General features: G+C 39.1%; 10 non-coding genes and 20 pseudogenes across 10 annotated transcripts; all 30 read right to left on the minus strand.

Moving 5' to 3' along the window:
* Window positions 1-193: 193 nt before the first annotated feature.
* Window positions 194-312, minus strand: LOC121221482 (5S ribosomal RNA). The gene has a single exon (XR_005918874.1). It is a non-coding gene; the product is annotated as a 5S ribosomal RNA (ribosomal RNA).
* A 185-nt stretch (window positions 313-497) lies between these two features.
* Window positions 498-616, minus strand: LOC121221820 (uncharacterized; annotated as a pseudogene).
* A 411-nt stretch (window positions 617-1027) lies between these two features.
* On the minus strand, window positions 1028-1146 carry LOC121221817 (uncharacterized; annotated as a pseudogene).
* A 165-nt stretch (window positions 1147-1311) lies between these two features.
* Window positions 1312-1431, minus strand: LOC121221204 (uncharacterized; annotated as a pseudogene).
* A 182-nt stretch (window positions 1432-1613) lies between these two features.
* Window positions 1614-1732, minus strand: LOC121221970 (uncharacterized; annotated as a pseudogene).
* Window positions 1733-2412: 680 nt separating this feature from the next.
* LOC121221401 (5S ribosomal RNA) lies at window positions 2413-2531 on the minus strand. Its single transcript, XR_005918793.1, has one exon. It is a non-coding gene; the product is annotated as a 5S ribosomal RNA (ribosomal RNA).
* A 487-nt stretch (window positions 2532-3018) lies between these two features.
* On the minus strand, window positions 3019-3137 carry LOC121221946 (uncharacterized; annotated as a pseudogene).
* Window positions 3138-3322: 185 nt separating this feature from the next.
* On the minus strand, window positions 3323-3441 carry LOC121221681 (5S ribosomal RNA). The gene has a single exon (XR_005919068.1). It is a non-coding gene; the product is annotated as a 5S ribosomal RNA (ribosomal RNA).
* Window positions 3442-3626: 185 nt separating this feature from the next.
* On the minus strand, window positions 3627-3745 carry LOC121221586 (5S ribosomal RNA). Its single transcript, XR_005918974.1, has one exon. It is a non-coding gene; the product is annotated as a 5S ribosomal RNA (ribosomal RNA).
* Window positions 3746-3909: 164 nt separating this feature from the next.
* LOC121221733 (5S ribosomal RNA) lies at window positions 3910-4029 on the minus strand. The gene has a single exon (XR_005919120.1). It is a non-coding gene; the product is annotated as a 5S ribosomal RNA (ribosomal RNA).
* A 184-nt stretch (window positions 4030-4213) lies between these two features.
* On the minus strand, window positions 4214-4332 carry LOC121221685 (5S ribosomal RNA). The gene has a single exon (XR_005919072.1). It is a non-coding gene; the product is annotated as a 5S ribosomal RNA (ribosomal RNA).
* Window positions 4333-4515: 183 nt separating this feature from the next.
* On the minus strand, window positions 4516-4635 carry LOC121221765 (uncharacterized; annotated as a pseudogene).
* Window positions 4636-4820: 185 nt separating this feature from the next.
* On the minus strand, window positions 4821-4939 carry LOC121221655 (5S ribosomal RNA). Its single transcript, XR_005919042.1, has one exon. It is a non-coding gene; the product is annotated as a 5S ribosomal RNA (ribosomal RNA).
* Window positions 4940-5319: 380 nt separating this feature from the next.
* LOC121221888 (uncharacterized) lies at window positions 5320-5438 on the minus strand (annotated as a pseudogene).
* Window positions 5439-5622: 184 nt separating this feature from the next.
* LOC121221258 (uncharacterized) lies at window positions 5623-5741 on the minus strand (annotated as a pseudogene).
* A 185-nt stretch (window positions 5742-5926) lies between these two features.
* On the minus strand, window positions 5927-6045 carry LOC121221921 (uncharacterized; annotated as a pseudogene).
* An 87-nt stretch (window positions 6046-6132) lies between these two features.
* LOC121221594 (5S ribosomal RNA) lies at window positions 6133-6251 on the minus strand. The gene has a single exon (XR_005918982.1). It is a non-coding gene; the product is annotated as a 5S ribosomal RNA (ribosomal RNA).
* A 162-nt stretch (window positions 6252-6413) lies between these two features.
* On the minus strand, window positions 6414-6532 carry LOC121221791 (uncharacterized; annotated as a pseudogene).
* A 468-nt stretch (window positions 6533-7000) lies between these two features.
* LOC121221939 (uncharacterized) lies at window positions 7001-7120 on the minus strand (annotated as a pseudogene).
* Window positions 7121-7304: 184 nt separating this feature from the next.
* LOC121221920 (uncharacterized) lies at window positions 7305-7423 on the minus strand (annotated as a pseudogene).
* A 184-nt stretch (window positions 7424-7607) lies between these two features.
* On the minus strand, window positions 7608-7726 carry LOC121221814 (uncharacterized; annotated as a pseudogene).
* A 165-nt stretch (window positions 7727-7891) lies between these two features.
* On the minus strand, window positions 7892-8010 carry LOC121221795 (uncharacterized; annotated as a pseudogene).
* Window positions 8011-8389: 379 nt separating this feature from the next.
* Window positions 8390-8508, minus strand: LOC121221819 (uncharacterized; annotated as a pseudogene).
* A 183-nt stretch (window positions 8509-8691) lies between these two features.
* On the minus strand, window positions 8692-8810 carry LOC121221769 (uncharacterized; annotated as a pseudogene).
* A 482-nt stretch (window positions 8811-9292) lies between these two features.
* Window positions 9293-9411, minus strand: LOC121221829 (uncharacterized; annotated as a pseudogene).
* Window positions 9412-9595: 184 nt separating this feature from the next.
* Window positions 9596-9714, minus strand: LOC121221213 (uncharacterized; annotated as a pseudogene).
* A 185-nt stretch (window positions 9715-9899) lies between these two features.
* On the minus strand, window positions 9900-10018 carry LOC121221735 (5S ribosomal RNA). Its single transcript, XR_005919122.1, has one exon. It is a non-coding gene; the product is annotated as a 5S ribosomal RNA (ribosomal RNA).
* A 184-nt stretch (window positions 10019-10202) lies between these two features.
* Window positions 10203-10321, minus strand: LOC121221674 (5S ribosomal RNA). Its single transcript, XR_005919061.1, has one exon. It is a non-coding gene; the product is annotated as a 5S ribosomal RNA (ribosomal RNA).
* Window positions 10322-10495: 174 nt separating this feature from the next.
* On the minus strand, window positions 10496-10614 carry LOC121221947 (uncharacterized; annotated as a pseudogene).
* Window positions 10615-10700: 86 nt separating this feature from the next.
* Window positions 10701-10819, minus strand: LOC121221291 (uncharacterized; annotated as a pseudogene).
* Between the last annotated feature and the right edge of the window lie 5560 nt (window positions 10820-16379).

Raw genomic sequence — 16379 nt, forward strand, 5'->3', positions numbered from 1 at the left:
GGTGCAACACGAGGACTTTCCATGAGGTCACCAATCCTAGTACTACTCTCGCCCAAGCACGCTTAGCTACTCTCGCGTAAATTCGGCCAAATAATGTTTTAGCTTATTTATTTCACAAAATGAAAATAAGTTATTAGTTACACCACGTGTAGGAAATGCAACGAAAAACAACTTTATATGAAATTAAACGGGAGGGGTGCAACACGAGGACTTCCCTGGAGATCACCCAAACTAGTACAAATCTCGCCCAAGTACACTTAACTGCGGAGTTCTGATGGGATCCGGTGCATTAGTGCTGGTATGATTGCACCCCTCAACTCTTGCGTAATCTTTTTATAGAAAGGCTTGCCATTATCGCACTTGCGCCTCGAATTTGAATGCACATTCAACAAAAAAACGTTTCAAATTATTTATATCGCAAAAACGCAAATTACTAATTAGTTACAACACGTGTAGAAAATTCAACAAAAAAAAACTTTATATGAAATAAAATGGAAGGGGTGCAACACGAGGCCTTCCCAGGAGGTCACCCATCCTAGTTCTACTCTTTCCCGAGCACGCTTAACTGTGGAGTTTTGATCGGATCCAGTGCATTAGTGTTGGTATGGTCGCACCCGTTAACTCTTGCGTAATCTATTTATATAAAGGCTGCCCCTTATCGCACTTGCGCCTCGAATTTGAATGCAAATTCGACCAAATAACGTTTCAAATTATTTATTTCGCAAAATGAAAATAACTAATTAGTTACACCACATTCAGAAAATTCTAGTAAAAAAAACTTTATATGAAATAAAATTAGAGGGGTGCAACACGAGGACTTCCCAGGAAGGTTTCCCATCCTAGTACTACTATTGCGCAATCTATTTATATAAAGGCTAGCCCTTATCGTACTTGCGCCTGGAATTTGAATGCACATTCAACAAAATAACGTTTCAAATTATTTATTTCACAAAACACAAATTACTAATTAGTTACACCACATGTAGAAAATTCAATAGAAAAAAATTTTATATGAATTAAAATGGGAGGGGTGAAACACGAGGCATTCCCAGGAGGTCACCCATCCCAGTACTACTCTTGCCCAAGCACGCTTAATTGTGGAGTTTTGATTGGATCCGGTGCATTAGTGCTGGTATGGTCGAACCCGTTAACTCTTGCGCAATCTATTTATATTAAGACTACCCCTTTCCGCACATGCGCCTCGAATTTAAATGCAAATTCGACCAAATAACACAAAACGAAAATAACCAATTGGTTACACCACGTTCAGCAAATTCAACTAAAAAAAACTTTATATGAAACAAAATTGGAGGGTTGCAACACGAGAATTTCCCAGGAAGGTCACCCATCCTAGTACTACTATCCCGCAAGCACGATTAACTGCGGAGTTCTAATGGGATCCGGTGCATTGCTACTGGTATGATCACACCGTCAACTCTTACGCAATCTATTTATATAAAGGCTGCCCCTTATCGCAGTTGTGCCTCGAATTTGATTGCAAATTCGACCAAATAACGTTTGAAATTATTTATTTCGCAAAACGCAAATAACTAATTAGTTACACCACGTTTAAAAAATTTAACTAAAAAAACTTTATATGAAGTAAAATTGGAGAGGTGCAACACGAGCACTTCCTAGAAGGTCACCCATCATAGTACTACTATCTCGCAAGCACGCTTAACTACGGAGTTCTGACGAGATCCTGTGCATTACTGCTGGTATGATCACGCCCGTCAACTCTCACACAATCTATTTATATAAAGGCTGCCCCCTACTGCACTTGCGCCTCAAATTTGAATGCAAATTCGACAGAATAACGTTTCAAATTATTTATTTCGGAAAACGCAAATTACTATTTAGTTACACCACGTGTAGAAAATTTAACTAAAAGAAACTTTATATGAAATAAAATTGGAGAGGGGTAACACGAGGACTTCCTAGAAGGTCACCTATCATAATACTACAATCCCGCAAGCACGTTTAACTACGGAGTTCTGATGCGATCCTATGCATTACTGCTGGTATGATTACACCCGTCAACTCTTACGCAATCTATTTTATAAAGGCTACCTCCTATCGCACTTGTGCCTCAAATTTGAATGCAAATTCGACCAAATAACGTTTCAAATTATTTATTTCACAAAATGAAAATAACTAATTAGTTACACCACGTTTAGAAAATTCTAGTAAAAAAACATTATATGAAATAAAATGGGAGGGGTGCAACACGAGGACTTCCCAGGAGGTCACCGATCCTAGTACTACTGTCGCCTAAGCACGCTTAGCTACTCTCGCGCAAATTCGGCCAAATAATGTTTTAGATTATTTATTTCGCAAAATGAAAATAAGTAATTAGTTACACCACGTGTAGAAAATGAAACGAAAAACAACTTTATATGAAATAAAACGAGAGGGGTGCAACATGAGGACTTCCCTGGAGGTCACCCAAACTAGTACTAATCTCGCCCAAGTACACTTAACTGCGGAGTTCTGATGGGATCCGGTGCATTAGTGCTGGTATGATTGCACCCCTCAACTATTGCGCAATCTTTTTATAGAAAGGCTGGCCCTTATCGCACTTGCGCCTCGAATATGAATGCAAATTCGACCAAATAACGTTTGAAATTATTTTTTTCGCAAAACGCAAATAACTAATTAGTTACACCACGTTGAGAAAATTTAATTAAAAAAAAATTATGTGAAATATAATTGGAGAGGTGCAAAACGAGGACTTCCCAGAAGGTCACCCATCATAATACTACTATCTCACAAGCACGCTTAACTACGAAGTTCTGATGGGGTCCTGTGCATTACTGCTGGTATTGTCACAGCCGTTAACTCTCACGCAATCTATATATATAAAGGTTGCCCCAAATCGCACTTTCGCCTCGAATTAGAATGCAAATTTGACCAAATAACGTTTGAAATTATTTATTTCGCAAAATGCAAATAACTAATTAGTTACACCACATTTAGAAACTTTAACTAAAAAAATACTTTTTATGAAATAAAATTGGAGAGGTGCAACACGAGGACTTCCCGGAAGGTCTCCCATCATAGTACTACTATCCCGCAAGCACGCTTAACTACGGAGTTCTAATGGGATCCTGTGCAATACTACTGGTATGATCACAACCGTCAACTCTTACGCAATCTATTTATATAAAGGCTGCCCCCTATCGCACTTGCGTCTCGAATTTGAATTTAAATTCGACCAAATAACGTTTCAAATTTTTTATTTCACAAAACACAAATTACTAATTAGTTACACTACGTGTAGAAAATGCATCTAAAAATAAACTTTATATGAAATAAAATGGGAGGGGTGCAACCCAAGGACTTCCAAGGAGTTCACCAATCCTAGTACTACTCTTGCCCAAGCACGCTTAGCTGCGGAATTCTGATGGGATCCGGTACATTAGTGCTGGTATGATCGCACCCATCAACTCTTGCGTAATCTATTTATATAAAGGCTGGCCATTATCGCACTTTCGCCTTGAATTTGAATGCACATTCGACAAAATAATGTTTCAAATTATTTATTTCGCAAAATGCAAATTACTAATTAGTTACACCACGTGTAGAAAATTCAACGAAAAAAAAACTTTATATGAAATAAAATGGGAGGGATGCAACACGAGGCCTTCCCAGGAGGTCACCCATTCTAGTACTACTCTAGCCCAAGCACGCTTAACTGTGGAGTTTTGATGGGATCCGGTGCATTAGTGTTGGTATGGTCGCACCCGTTAACTCTTGTGCAATCTATTTATATAAAGGTTGCCTCTTATTGCACTTGCGCCTCGAATTTGAATGCAAATTCAACCAAAAAACGCAAAACGCAAATAACTAATTAGTTACACCACGTTTATAAAATTCAACTAAAAAAAAGTTTATATGAAATAAAATTGGAGGGTGCAACACAAGGACTTCCCAGGAAGGTTACCCGTCCTAGTACTACTCTCGCCCAAGCACGCTTAGCTACGTAGTTTTGATGGGATCCGGTACATTAGTGCCGGTATGATCGCACCCGTCAACTCTTGCGCAATCTATTTATTTAAAGGCTGGCCCTTATCGTACTTGCGCCTCGAATTTGAATGCACATTCGACAAAATAACGTTTCAAATTATTTATTTCGCAAAACGCAAATTACTAATTAGTTACACCATGTGTAGAAAATTCAACGAAAAAAAACTTTATATGAAATAAAATGGGAGGGGTGAAACATATGGCCTTCCCAGGAGGTCACCCATCCCAGTACTACTCCTGCCCAAGCACTGTTAACTGTGGAGTTTTGATGGGATCCGGTGCACTAGTGCTGGTATGGTCGCACCCGTTAACTCTTCCGTAATCTATTTATATAAAGGCTACCCCTTTTCGTACTTGCGCATCGAATTTGAATTTAAATTCGACCAAATAACGTTTCAAGTTACTTATTTCGGAAAACGCAAATAACTAATTAGTTACACCACGTTTATAAAATTCAACTAAAAAAAAGTTTATATGAAATAAAATTGGAGGGTGCAACACGAGGACTTCCCAGGAAGGTTACCCGTCCTAGTACTACTCTCACCCAAGCACGCTTAGCTACGTAGTTTTGATGGGATCCGGTACATTAGTGCCGGTATGATCGCACCCGTCAACTCTTGCGCAATCTATTTATTTAAAGGCTGGCCCTTATCGTACTTGCGCCTCGAATTTGAATGCACATTCGACAGAATAACGTTTCAAATTATTTATTTCACAAAACGCAAATTACTAATTAGTTACACCATGTGTAGAAAATTCAACGAAAAAAAAACTTTATATGAAATAAAATGGGAGGGGTGAAACATATGGCCTTCCCAGGAGGTCACCCATCCCAGTACTACTCCTGCCCAAGCACTTTTAACTGTGGAGTTTTGATGGGATCCGGTGCACTAGTGCTGGTATGGTCGCACCCGTTAACTCTTGCGCAGTCTATTTATATAAAGGCTGCCCCTTATCGCACTTGTGCCTCGAATTTGAATGAAAATTCGACCAAATAACGTTTCAAGTTACTTATTTCGGAAAACGCAAATAACTAATTAGTTACACCACGTTTAGAAAATTCTACTTGAAAAAAACTTTATATGAAGAAAAATGGGAGGGGTGCAACACGAGGACTTTCCAGGAGGTCACCAATCCTAGTACTAGTCTCGCCCAAGCACACTTAGCTACTCTCGCGCAAATTCAGCCAAATAACATTTTAAAATATTTATTTCGCAAAATGAAATTAACTAATTAGTTACACCACGTGTAGAAAATACAACGAGAAACAACTTTAAATGAAATAAAATGGGAGGGGTGCAACACGAGGACTTCCCTGGAGGTCACACAACGTAGTACTAATCTTGCCCAATCGCGCTTAGCTGTGGAGTTCTGATGGGATCCGGTGCACTAGCGTTGGTATGATGGTTCCCATCAACTCTTGCGCAACCTATTTATATAAAGGCTGCCCCTTATCTCACTTGCGCCTCCAATTTGAATGCAAATTTGACCAAATAACATTTGAAATTATTTATTTCGCAAAACGTAAATAACTAATTACTTACACCACGTTTAGAAATTTTAACTAAAAAAAACTTCATATGAAATAAAATTGGAGAGGTGAAACACGAGGACTTCCTAGAAGGTCACCCATCATAGTACTACTATCTTGCAAGCACACTTAACTAGGGAGTTCTGATGGGATCCTGTGCATTACTGTTGGTATGATCACACCCGTCAACTCTTACACAATCTACTTACATAAAGGCTGCCCCCTATCGCACTCGCGCCTTGAATTTGAATGCAAATTCGACCAAATAACGTTTCAAATTTTTTATTTCGCAAAACGCAAATAACTACTTAGTTACACCACGTGTAGAGAATGCAACTAAAAATAAACTATATATGAAATAAAATGGGAGGGGTGCAACACAAGGACTTCCCAGGAGTTCACCAATCCTAGTACTACTCTCACCCAAGCACGCTAAGCTGTAGAGTTCTGATGGGATCCGTTACATTAGTGCTGGTATGATTGAACCCGTCAACTCTTGCGCAATCTATTTATATAAAGGCTGCCCCTTATCGCATTTGCGCCTCGAATTTGAATGCAAATTCAATAAAATGGGAGGGGTGCAACGCGAGGCCTTCCCAGGAGGTCACCAATCCTAGTACTACTCTTGCCCAAGCACGCTTAACTGTGGAGTTTTGATGGGATCCGGTGCATTAGTGCTGGTATGATCGCACCCGTTAACCCTTGCGCAATCTATTTATATAAAGGCTGCCCCTTGTCGCACTTGCGCCTAAAATTTGGCTGTAAATTCGACCAAATAACGCAAAACGCAAATAACGAATTAGTTACACGTTTAGAAAATTCAACTAAAAAAAACTTTATATGAAATAAAATGGGAGGGGTGAAACATAAGGCCTTCCCAGGAGGTCACCCATCCTAGTACTACTCTTGCCCAAGCACACTTAACTGTGGAGTTTCGATGGGATCCGGTGCACTAGTGCTGGTACGGTCGCACCAGTTAACTCTTGTACAATCTATTTATATAAAGGCTACCCCTTTTCGTACTTACGCCTCGAATTTGAATTCCAATTTGATCAAATAATGCAAAACGAGAAAAACTAATTAGTTACACCACGTTTAGAAATTTCAACTAAAAAAAAACTTTATATGAGATAAAATTGGAAGGGTGTTACACGAGGACTTCCCAGGAAGGTCACCCATCCTAGTACTACTATCCCGCAAGCACGATTAACTGCAGACTTCTAATAGGATCTGGTGCATTACTAATGGTATGATCACACCCGTGAACTCTTGCGCAACTATTTATATAAAGGCTGCCCCGTATCGCTCTTGCGCCTCGAATTTGAATGTAATTTCGACCAAATAACGTTTGAAATTATTTATTTCGGAAAACACAAATAACTAATTAGTTACACCACGTTTAGAAAATTTAGTTAAAAAAACTTTATATGAAATAAAATTGGAGAGTTGCAACACGAGGACTTCCCAGGAAGGTCACCCATCCTAGTACTACTCTCCCGCAAGCACAATTAACTGCGGAGTTCTAATGGGATCCGGCGCATTACAACTGGTATGATCACACCCGTCAACTCTTACGCAATCTATTTATATAAAGGCTACCCCCTATCGCACTTGTGCCTCGAATTTGAATACAAATTCGACCAAATAACTTTAGAAATTATTTATTTCGCAAATTGCATATAAGTAATTAGTCACACCACGTTTAGAAAATTCTACTAAATAAAACTTTATATGAAGTAAAATAGAAGGGGTGCATCACAAGGACTTCGCAGGAGTTCAGCAAACGTAGTACTACTCTCGCCCATGCACTCTTAGCTGCGGAGTTCTGATGGGATAAGGTACATTAGTGCTGGTATGATCGCACCCGCCAACTCTTGCGCAATCTATTTATATGAAGGCTGGCCCTTATCGCACTTGCGCCTCAAATTTGAATGCACATTCGACAAAATAACATTTCAAATTATTTAATTAGCAAAACGCAAATTACTAATTAGTTACACCACGTGTAGAAAATTCAACGAAAAAAAACTTTATATAAAATAAAATGGGAGGGGTGCAACACGAGGCCTTCCCAGGAGGTCACCCATCCTAGTACTACTCTTGCCGAAGCACGCTTAACTGTGGAGTTTTGATGGGATCCGGTGCATTAGTGTTGGCATGGTGGCACTCGTTAACTCTTGCGCAATCTGTTTATATAAAGGCTGCCCCTTATGGCACTTGTGCCTCGAATTTGAATGCAAATTCGACCAAATAACGCAAAACGCAAAAAACTAATTAGTTACACCACGTTTAGAAAATTCGACTAAACAAAACTTTATATGAAATAAAATTGGAGGGGTGCAACACGAGAACTTCCCAGGAGGTCACCCATCCTAGTACTACTATCCCGCAAGCACGATTAACAGCGGAGTTCTAATGGGATCCGGTGCATTACTGCTGGTATGATCACACCCGTCAAACCTTGCGCAATCTATTTATATAAAGGCGACCTCCTATCGCACTTGCGCCTCGAATTTGAATGCAAATTCGACCAAATAACGTTTCAAATTATTTATTTCGCACAATGCAAATAACTAATTAGTTACACCACGTTTAGAAAATTCTACTAGGAAAAAAATTATATGAAGTCAAATGGGAGGGGTGCAACATGAGGACTTCCCAGGAGGTCACCAATCCTAGCACTACCCTCGCCCAAGCACGCTTAGCTACTCTCGCGCAAATTCGGCCAAATAATATTTTAAATTATTTATTTTGCAAAATGAAAATAACTAATTAGTTACACCACGTGCAGAAAACGCAATGAAAAACAACGTTATATGAAATAAAATGGGATGGGTGCAACATGAGGACTTCCCAGGAGGTCACCCAACCTAGTACTAATCTAGCCTAAGCACACTTAACTGCGGAGTTCTGATGGGATCCATTGCATCAGAGCTGGTATGATCGTACCCGTAAACTCTTGCACAATCTATTTATATAAAAGCTGCCCCTTATCGCACTTGCGCCTCGAATTTGAAGCAAATTCGACCAAATAACATTTGAAATTATTTGTTTCGCAAAATGCAAATAACTAATTAGTTACACCACGTGTAGAAAACGCAACGAAAAACAACGTGATATGAAATAAAACGGGATGGGTGCAACATGAGGACTTCCCTGGAGGTCACCCAACCTAGTACTAATCTAGCCTAAGCACACTTAACTGCGGAGTTCTGATGGGATCCGGTGCATCAGAGCTGGTATGATCGTACCCGTCAACTCTTGCGCAATCTATTTATATAAAAGCTGCCCCTTATCGCACTTGCGCCTCGAATTTGAATGCAAATTCGACCAAATAACATTTGAAATTATTTGTTTCACAAAACGCAAATAACTAATTAGTTACACCATGTTTAGAAAATTTAACTAAAAAAATCTTTATATGAAATAAAATTGGAGAGGTGCAACACGAGCATTTCCCGGAAGGTCACCCATCATAGTACTACTATCCCGAAAGCACGCTTAACTACGGAGTTTTGATGGGATCCTATGCATTACTACTGGTATGATCACACTCGTCAACTCTTACGCAATCTATTTATATAAAGGCTACACCATATCGCACTTGCGCCTCGAATTTGAATGCAAATTTGACCAAATAACGTTTCAAATTTTTTATTTCGAAAAATGCAAATTACTAATTAGTTACACCATGAAAATGCAACGAAAAACAACTTTATATGAAATAAAATGGGAGGGTTGCAACACGAGGACTTCCCTGGAGGTCACCAAACCAAGTACTAATTTCGCCCAAGCACGCTTAACAGTGGAGTTCTGATGGGATCCCGTGCATTAGCGCTGGTATGATCATACCCGTCAACTCTTGCGCAATCTATTTATATAAAGGCTACCCCCTATTGCACTTACGCCTCGAATTTGAATGCAAATTCGACCAAATAACGTTTGAAATTATTTATTTTGCAAAACGCAAATAACTAATTAGTTACACCACGTTTAGAAAATTTAACTAAAAAAAACTTTATATCAAAAAAAATTGGAGAGGGGCAACAGAAGGACTTCCCGGAAGGTCACCCATCATAGTACTACTATCTCGCAAGCACAGTTAACTACGGAGTTCTGATGGGATCCTGTGCATTACTACTGGTATGATCACACCCGTCAACTCTTACGCAATATATTTATATAAAGGCTGCCCCCTATCGCACTTGTGCCTCGAATTTGAATGCAAATTCGACCAAATAACGTTTCAAATTTTTTATTTTGCAAAACACAAATTACTAATTAGTTACACCACGTGTAGAAAATGCAACTAAAAATAAACTTTATTTGAAATAAAATGGTAGGGGTGCAACACAAGGACTTCCCAGGAGTTCACGAATCCTAGTACTACTCTCACCCAAATACGCTTAGCTGCAGAGTTCTGATGGGATCTGGTACATTAGTGCTGGTATGATCGCACCCGTCAACTCTTGCGCAATCTATTTATATAAAGGCTGGCCATTATCTCACTTGCGCCTCGAATTTCAATGCACATTCGACAAAATAACATTTCAAATTATTTATCTTGCAAAACGAAAATAACTAATATGTTACAGCACGTGTACAAATTGCAACTAAAAAAACATTTATACGAAATAAAACTAGAAGGGTGCAACGCGAGGACTTCCCGAGAGGACATCCATCCTAATACTACTCTCGCCCAAGCACGCTTAACTGTGAAGTTCTGATGGGATTCGGTGCATTAGAGCTGGTATGATCGCACCTGAAAACTCTTGCGTAATCTATATATATATAAAGGCTGCCCCTTACCGCACTTGCGCCTCGAATTTGAATGCAAATTCGACCAAATAACGTTTCAAGTTATTTATTTCGCAAAATAAAAATAATTAATTAGTGTATAAAATGCAACTAAAAAAATTTATATAAAATAAAAGAGGAGGGGTGCAACACGGGGTCTTCCCAGGAGGTCATCCATCCTTGTACTACTATCTCACAAGCATGATTAACTGCGGAGTTCTAATGGGATCCAGTGCATTACTGCTTGTATGATCACACCCGTCAACTCTAACTAAAAAAAACTAATTAGTTACACCACATTTAGAAACTTTAACTAAAAAAAAACTTTTTATGAAATAAAATTTGAGAGGTGCAACACGAGGTCTTCCCGGAAGGTCACCCATCATAGTTCTACTATCCCACAAGCACGCTTAACTACGGAGTTCTGATGGGATCTTGGGCATTACTACTGGTATGGTCACACTTGTCAAATCTTATGCAATCTATTTATATAAAGGCTGCCTTCTATCGCACTTGCGCCTCGAATTTGAATGCAAATTGGACCAAATAATGTTTGAAATTATATATCTTGCAAAACGCAAATAACTAATTAGTTACACCACGTTTAGATGATTCTACTAAAACAAACCTTATATGAAGTACAATAGGAGGGGTGCAACTCGAGGACTTCCTAGGAGGTCACAATTCCTAGTACTACTCTCGCCCAAGCACGTTTAGCTACTCTCGCGCAAATTCGGCCAAATAACGTTTTAAATTATTTATTTCGCAAAATGAAAATAACTAATTAGTTACACCACGTGTAGAAAATGCAACGAAAAACAAATTTATATGAAATAAAACGGGAGGGGTGCAATACGAGGACTTCCGATAGAGGAATGCGCACGTACCAAGATCGAGTCGTCAAGTCACGGGAAAGTCCTACGAGATCTATAAACAAATTGGCTGCAACGAAAATGGAAAACAGAGAACTAAACTTGTCAGATCAAGAAACCCAAATCGAATAGAATAAGAAATATTTGGGTGGCAAGAAATCTGGAAATTATGAATGAAGAACGTTTCTTGATGCCTAAGAACGAAGTCGAATCAGATCTTGAAGTTTGGAAAGGCTGAAACGTAACAAGAACAATTAATCCCATGTTAATCAATAAATCAACACAAGCAGAAATTAATAAAGAAGAACGACCAGCAAGAAAGATTTCACTACTCCCTTCAAACGGCTCTAATCTCCCCTCTAATGAAGAACAATGGCAAGAAAAAGACTGAAGATGGCTCCCACAATCAAAAAGATTGTTAAAACTCCTTCTAAAGAAAACTCAAGAGAAAATTCTTGGAGAACTCAAAGAGAATTTTCACTCAACAAAACAAATCTGATTTCAATGTATTCTTCAAGTATAATCTGTCTAATGGTGGCTGACCAAGCTATACATATAGGCCGTCTAACTATTTTCCTAGTCCTAATAGGAAAACTAAAAAAAATCTAATTTTTTTTCTTTACAGGGGAAATTCGGCCAAGGACTTTAAATGAGCCTCTTGGACTGAATTTTTACATAGAAATTTATTCATAAAATCTAAAAATGAAAACTAAGTATTTAAAGAATTAAAACATAACAAATTGGGCCACTTTGACAATTTGGCCTGATTTTAAACTAAGTTTAATTTAAATTTCTTGATTGGGCTTGGAACATCTTATTGGGCCTTGTCTTCAAGAACTTGGGCTTGTAATCCGTTCTCTCCCGAAATTGGCTTGTTAATGCCCGTAATTGAGATCAAATGCGCCTTAGTTGCAAGATTCGGTTTCTTGGACCAAGATTTCCAAGATTTAAAATCATGATTTTCTTGATTCTTGAAATCGCACAAAACAGCAAAATTGGGCCTAGAAGAAATCGCCCGTAATTGACCCACTCTCTGTGTAACATCCCGAATTTTGGGCCTAGAAGAAATAGGTTTTGAACAAGGGAACAGTTAGGAGACTGCACATAAATATTTAGTTGTACAAGGAAGTGACATAAATTGCTTGTTTGCTTATATGGCTAAGTGATTTGGGTGTGTATGGGAGTATTTGAGAAGCCTGGGTTCAAGTCTTGGCATTTTCAGAATTTTTAGTTTTACTCTTAAATGAATCTGGACACTGGCATATGGGCCTTATAAGTAATAGTGTTTGTTTTATGACACAAAGAGAGCCTGTGGTCTGGTGGTAAGGTGGCGTGTTGTGTAACTGTAAGGTCTGGGGTTCATGTCCTGGGTTGCGCAATAGAGTATTTATTTTGCTGTTTAAGCTGGGTAGGTGCTAGAGTTGGACTAGAATACTGCTAAAAGAAGTTTGAATTGGTCATCGAGTGAGTTGAGGAGAAATTGGTGGAGTGATTCAAGGAGGGATAAGGGGAGAGATTTTAGGAGGAAATCAAGGAGTTTGAGAGTGAAGGGGAGTTGTGCCGTTTAGGGGTATGCTTGTGCCGAATTTGATCTTTAGGGATTGAGGGAATCGGTTTTGGGTTTGTTTTTCTCTCCATTTGCTTCGGCTTTGGCCAGTTTTTCTTTCACCTTTGCTTGTGCTGAATTTTGCTAAAGACTTCGGGTACCTCTCGAGTTTGCTCTTTTGTTCCTGCTTTTCCCTTTTACTTTTCTTTTCTTGTCTTGTTTTGACCGAATTGTTCTTCAGTCCCCTCTGCCGAATCTCTTTTCTCCTCCCTCTTTTTTGTGTTGCCGAATTCTTGTTCCTTCTCCACTATAGATTCTTCTAATAGGGAGTATTGGCGTTGGTTCTTCTCTGTTTTCGTGGTTGAATGTTGATAGGTGAGTTCTGCCACACCCTTTGTCTAGTTCGGTTTGCGCTTTTCTATCCATTGATCTCTTTTTTGTTTTTTTTCCTGCTTTGCCTCTTTTCAATTTTTGGATCCCTTTTTTGATTTGCTCCTTCTTGTGTTTCAAGTTGCACTCTACCCTGTCAATAGTTTGGTAGGTGAGTAAGTGATTGTTATTTGTTGTATTGGAAGCGGTTTGAAAGGATGTATGTACATTATTGGGTTTAATTGGATTGTTAAGCGAAATGCGATCTAAGTGTTGGAAGTAAAGGGTTTTGTGGCTTTTGTGCTAGGTGGAGTTCAAGAGCTGGTTGGTGTTTCTCCAAGTAGCTGAGGGTGCGGTTCGGTTGTTTCCGGTAAGGGGCTTCGAGTACTGATTTTTCCTTAGCATTGTTTGGCTTTGTGTGATTAACAAATTTTGGTAGTTAATGAAATGACGTTTTGGTTGAATCTAGGTTGGTGTACGTGGCGATTTGAGCTTTTCGGTCGAATTTAGGTGTGTAATCACCCCACTGCAACCGTAGATCGATGATAAGTCGAGAAGCCGTAAATGCGGCGTTTGAGACCACACGGGTGTGTGATCGCTCGAATGGTAAGCCCAACTTGCGATTCGTGGGCAAATGACCGGAATAACCTCAAAAGGTAAAATGACCGAAATACCCTCGAAGGGTAAAATGACCGAAATACCCTCGAAGGGTAAAATGACCGAAATACCCCCGAAAGGTAAAATGACTGAAATACCCCTGAAAGGTAAAACGACCAAAATACCCTTAAAGGATAAAATGACCAAAATATCCTCGAAAGGTAAAATGATCGAAATACCCTAAAAGGATAAAATGATCGAAATACCCTCGTAGGGTAAAATAACCAAAATACCCCCGAAGGGTAAAATGACCGAAATACCCCGAAGGGTAAAATAATCGAAATACCCCTGAAGGATAAAATGACTAAAATACCCTCAAAGGGTAAAATAACCGAAATACCCTTGAAAGGTAAAATGACCAAAATACCCCCGAAGGGTAAATTGACCGAAATACCCTCGAAGGATAAAATGATCGAAATACCCTTGAAGGGTAAAATAACTGACATACCCCCGAAGGGTAAAATGATCGAAATACCCCGATAGGTAAAATGATTGAAATACCCCTGAAGGGTAAAATAATCGAAATACCCCCGAAAGGTAAAATAACCGAAATACCCCCGAAGAGTAAAATGATCGAAATACCCCCCGAAGGGTAAAATGACCGAAATACCCTTAAAGGATAAAATGACTAAAATACCCTCGAAGGGTAAAATAATAGAAATACCTTGAAGGGTAAAATGACCAAAATACCCCGAAGGGTAAAATAACCAAAATACCCCTGAAGGACAAAATGACCAAAATACGCCCAAAGGGTAAAATGACCGAAATACCCTTGAAGGGTAAAATGACCAAAATACCCTTGAAGTGTAAAATGACCAAAATACCCTCAAAAGGTAAAATGACTAAATACCCCTGAAAGATAAAATGACCGAAATACCCTTGAAGTATAAAATGACCAAAATACCCTCGAAAGGTAAAATGATTGAAATACCCCCGAAAGGTAAAATAATCGAAATACCCTCATAAAGTAAAATAATCGAAATACCCTCGAAGGGTAAAATGACCGAAATACCCCGAAGGGTAAAATAACCAAAATACCCCTGAAGGATAAAATGACTAAAATACCCTCAAAGGGTAAAATGATCGAAATACCCCTAAAGGGTAAAATGACCAAAATACCCCCAAAGGGTAAACTGACCGAAATACCCTCAAAGGATAAAATGATCGAAATACCCTTGAAGGGTAAAATAACTGACATACCCCCGAAGGGTAAAATGATCGAAATACCCCAATAGGTAAAATGATTAAAATACCCCTGAAGGGTAAAATAATCGAAATACCCCCGGAAGGTAAAATAATCGAAATACCCCCGAAGGGTAAAATGATCGAAATACTCTTAAAGGATAAAATGACTGAAATACCCTCGAAGGGTAAAATAATAGAAATACCCCGAAGGGTAAAATGACCGAAATACCCCGAAGGGTAAAATAACCAAAATACCCCTGAAGGATAAAATGACCAAAATACCCCAAAGGGTAAAATGACCGAAATACCCCTGAAGGATAAAATGACCAAAATACCCCTGAAGGGTAAACTGACCGAAATACCTTCGAAGGATAAAATGATCGAAATACCCTTGAAGGGTAAAATGACTGACATACCCCCGAAGGGTAAAATGACCGACATACCTCGAATGGTAAAATGACTGAAATACCCCCGAAAGGTAAAATAATCGAAATACCCCTGAAGGGTAAAATGACCGAAATACCCCCCAAAGGGTAAAATGACTGAAATACCCACAAAGGGTAAGATGACTAAAATACCCTCGAACGGTAAAATGACTGAAATACCCCCATAAGGTAAAATGACTGATATACCCCTAGGAGTCGAAATGTATGTATGGCCTATGTATGTATGACTGATTTTCTCTATGATATATATTATTGTTACTGAGTATGACGTACTGCATACACGTATGATTTATGACATGACATACTGCATGGGGTTGGGATACTATTTTGGGAGAAGTGTACTGTACTGGTAAGGTCACATGGGTCTCCCAAGACGATTGTGGACGTACTGGTGGCTTTGCCACATATACTGTTATTGGCAGCTTTGCTACGATTCTATTACTGGTAGCTCTGTTGCGATATTGGTGTGTTGGTTGGGTGGGACGATTTTATCCCCACATGGTGTGTTGGTGGTACGAAGTGGTGTGTTGGTTAGATTGGGTTGGGTTGCATCACTGTATTGTACTGTTACTGTATTGGGCTAAGGCTCAGACTGTTACTGTATTGGGCTAAGACCCACACTGTTGCTGTATTGGGCTAAGGCCCACACGATTACTGTATTGGGCTAAGGCTCACACTATTATTGAAATGGGCTAAAGCCCATATTCCACCGTTATTGCTTAGGGCTTAGGTCCAGAATGTTACTGCATGTTGTACATTGTTTGACTGGTAGGAGATTACATACTGAGTTTCGTAAACTCACCCTCTCCTTTTAACTGTGCAGGTAATCCTCAGCCTTAGGCAATTCGGTGCTGCGAGGGACTTAGAGGTGGCCACACAACTGCTGCTATTTACATTTGCTTTTAACTTAACTTAATATATATGTTGGGTTCTGTTTTTGTGTAATAAGG

This window comes from Gossypium hirsutum, chromosome D09, assembly GCF_007990345.1.
Source record: "Gossypium hirsutum isolate 1008001.06 chromosome D09, Gossypium_hirsutum_v2.1, whole genome shotgun sequence".
NCBI classification, from domain to species: domain Eukaryota; kingdom Viridiplantae; phylum Streptophyta; class Magnoliopsida; order Malvales; family Malvaceae; genus Gossypium; species Gossypium hirsutum.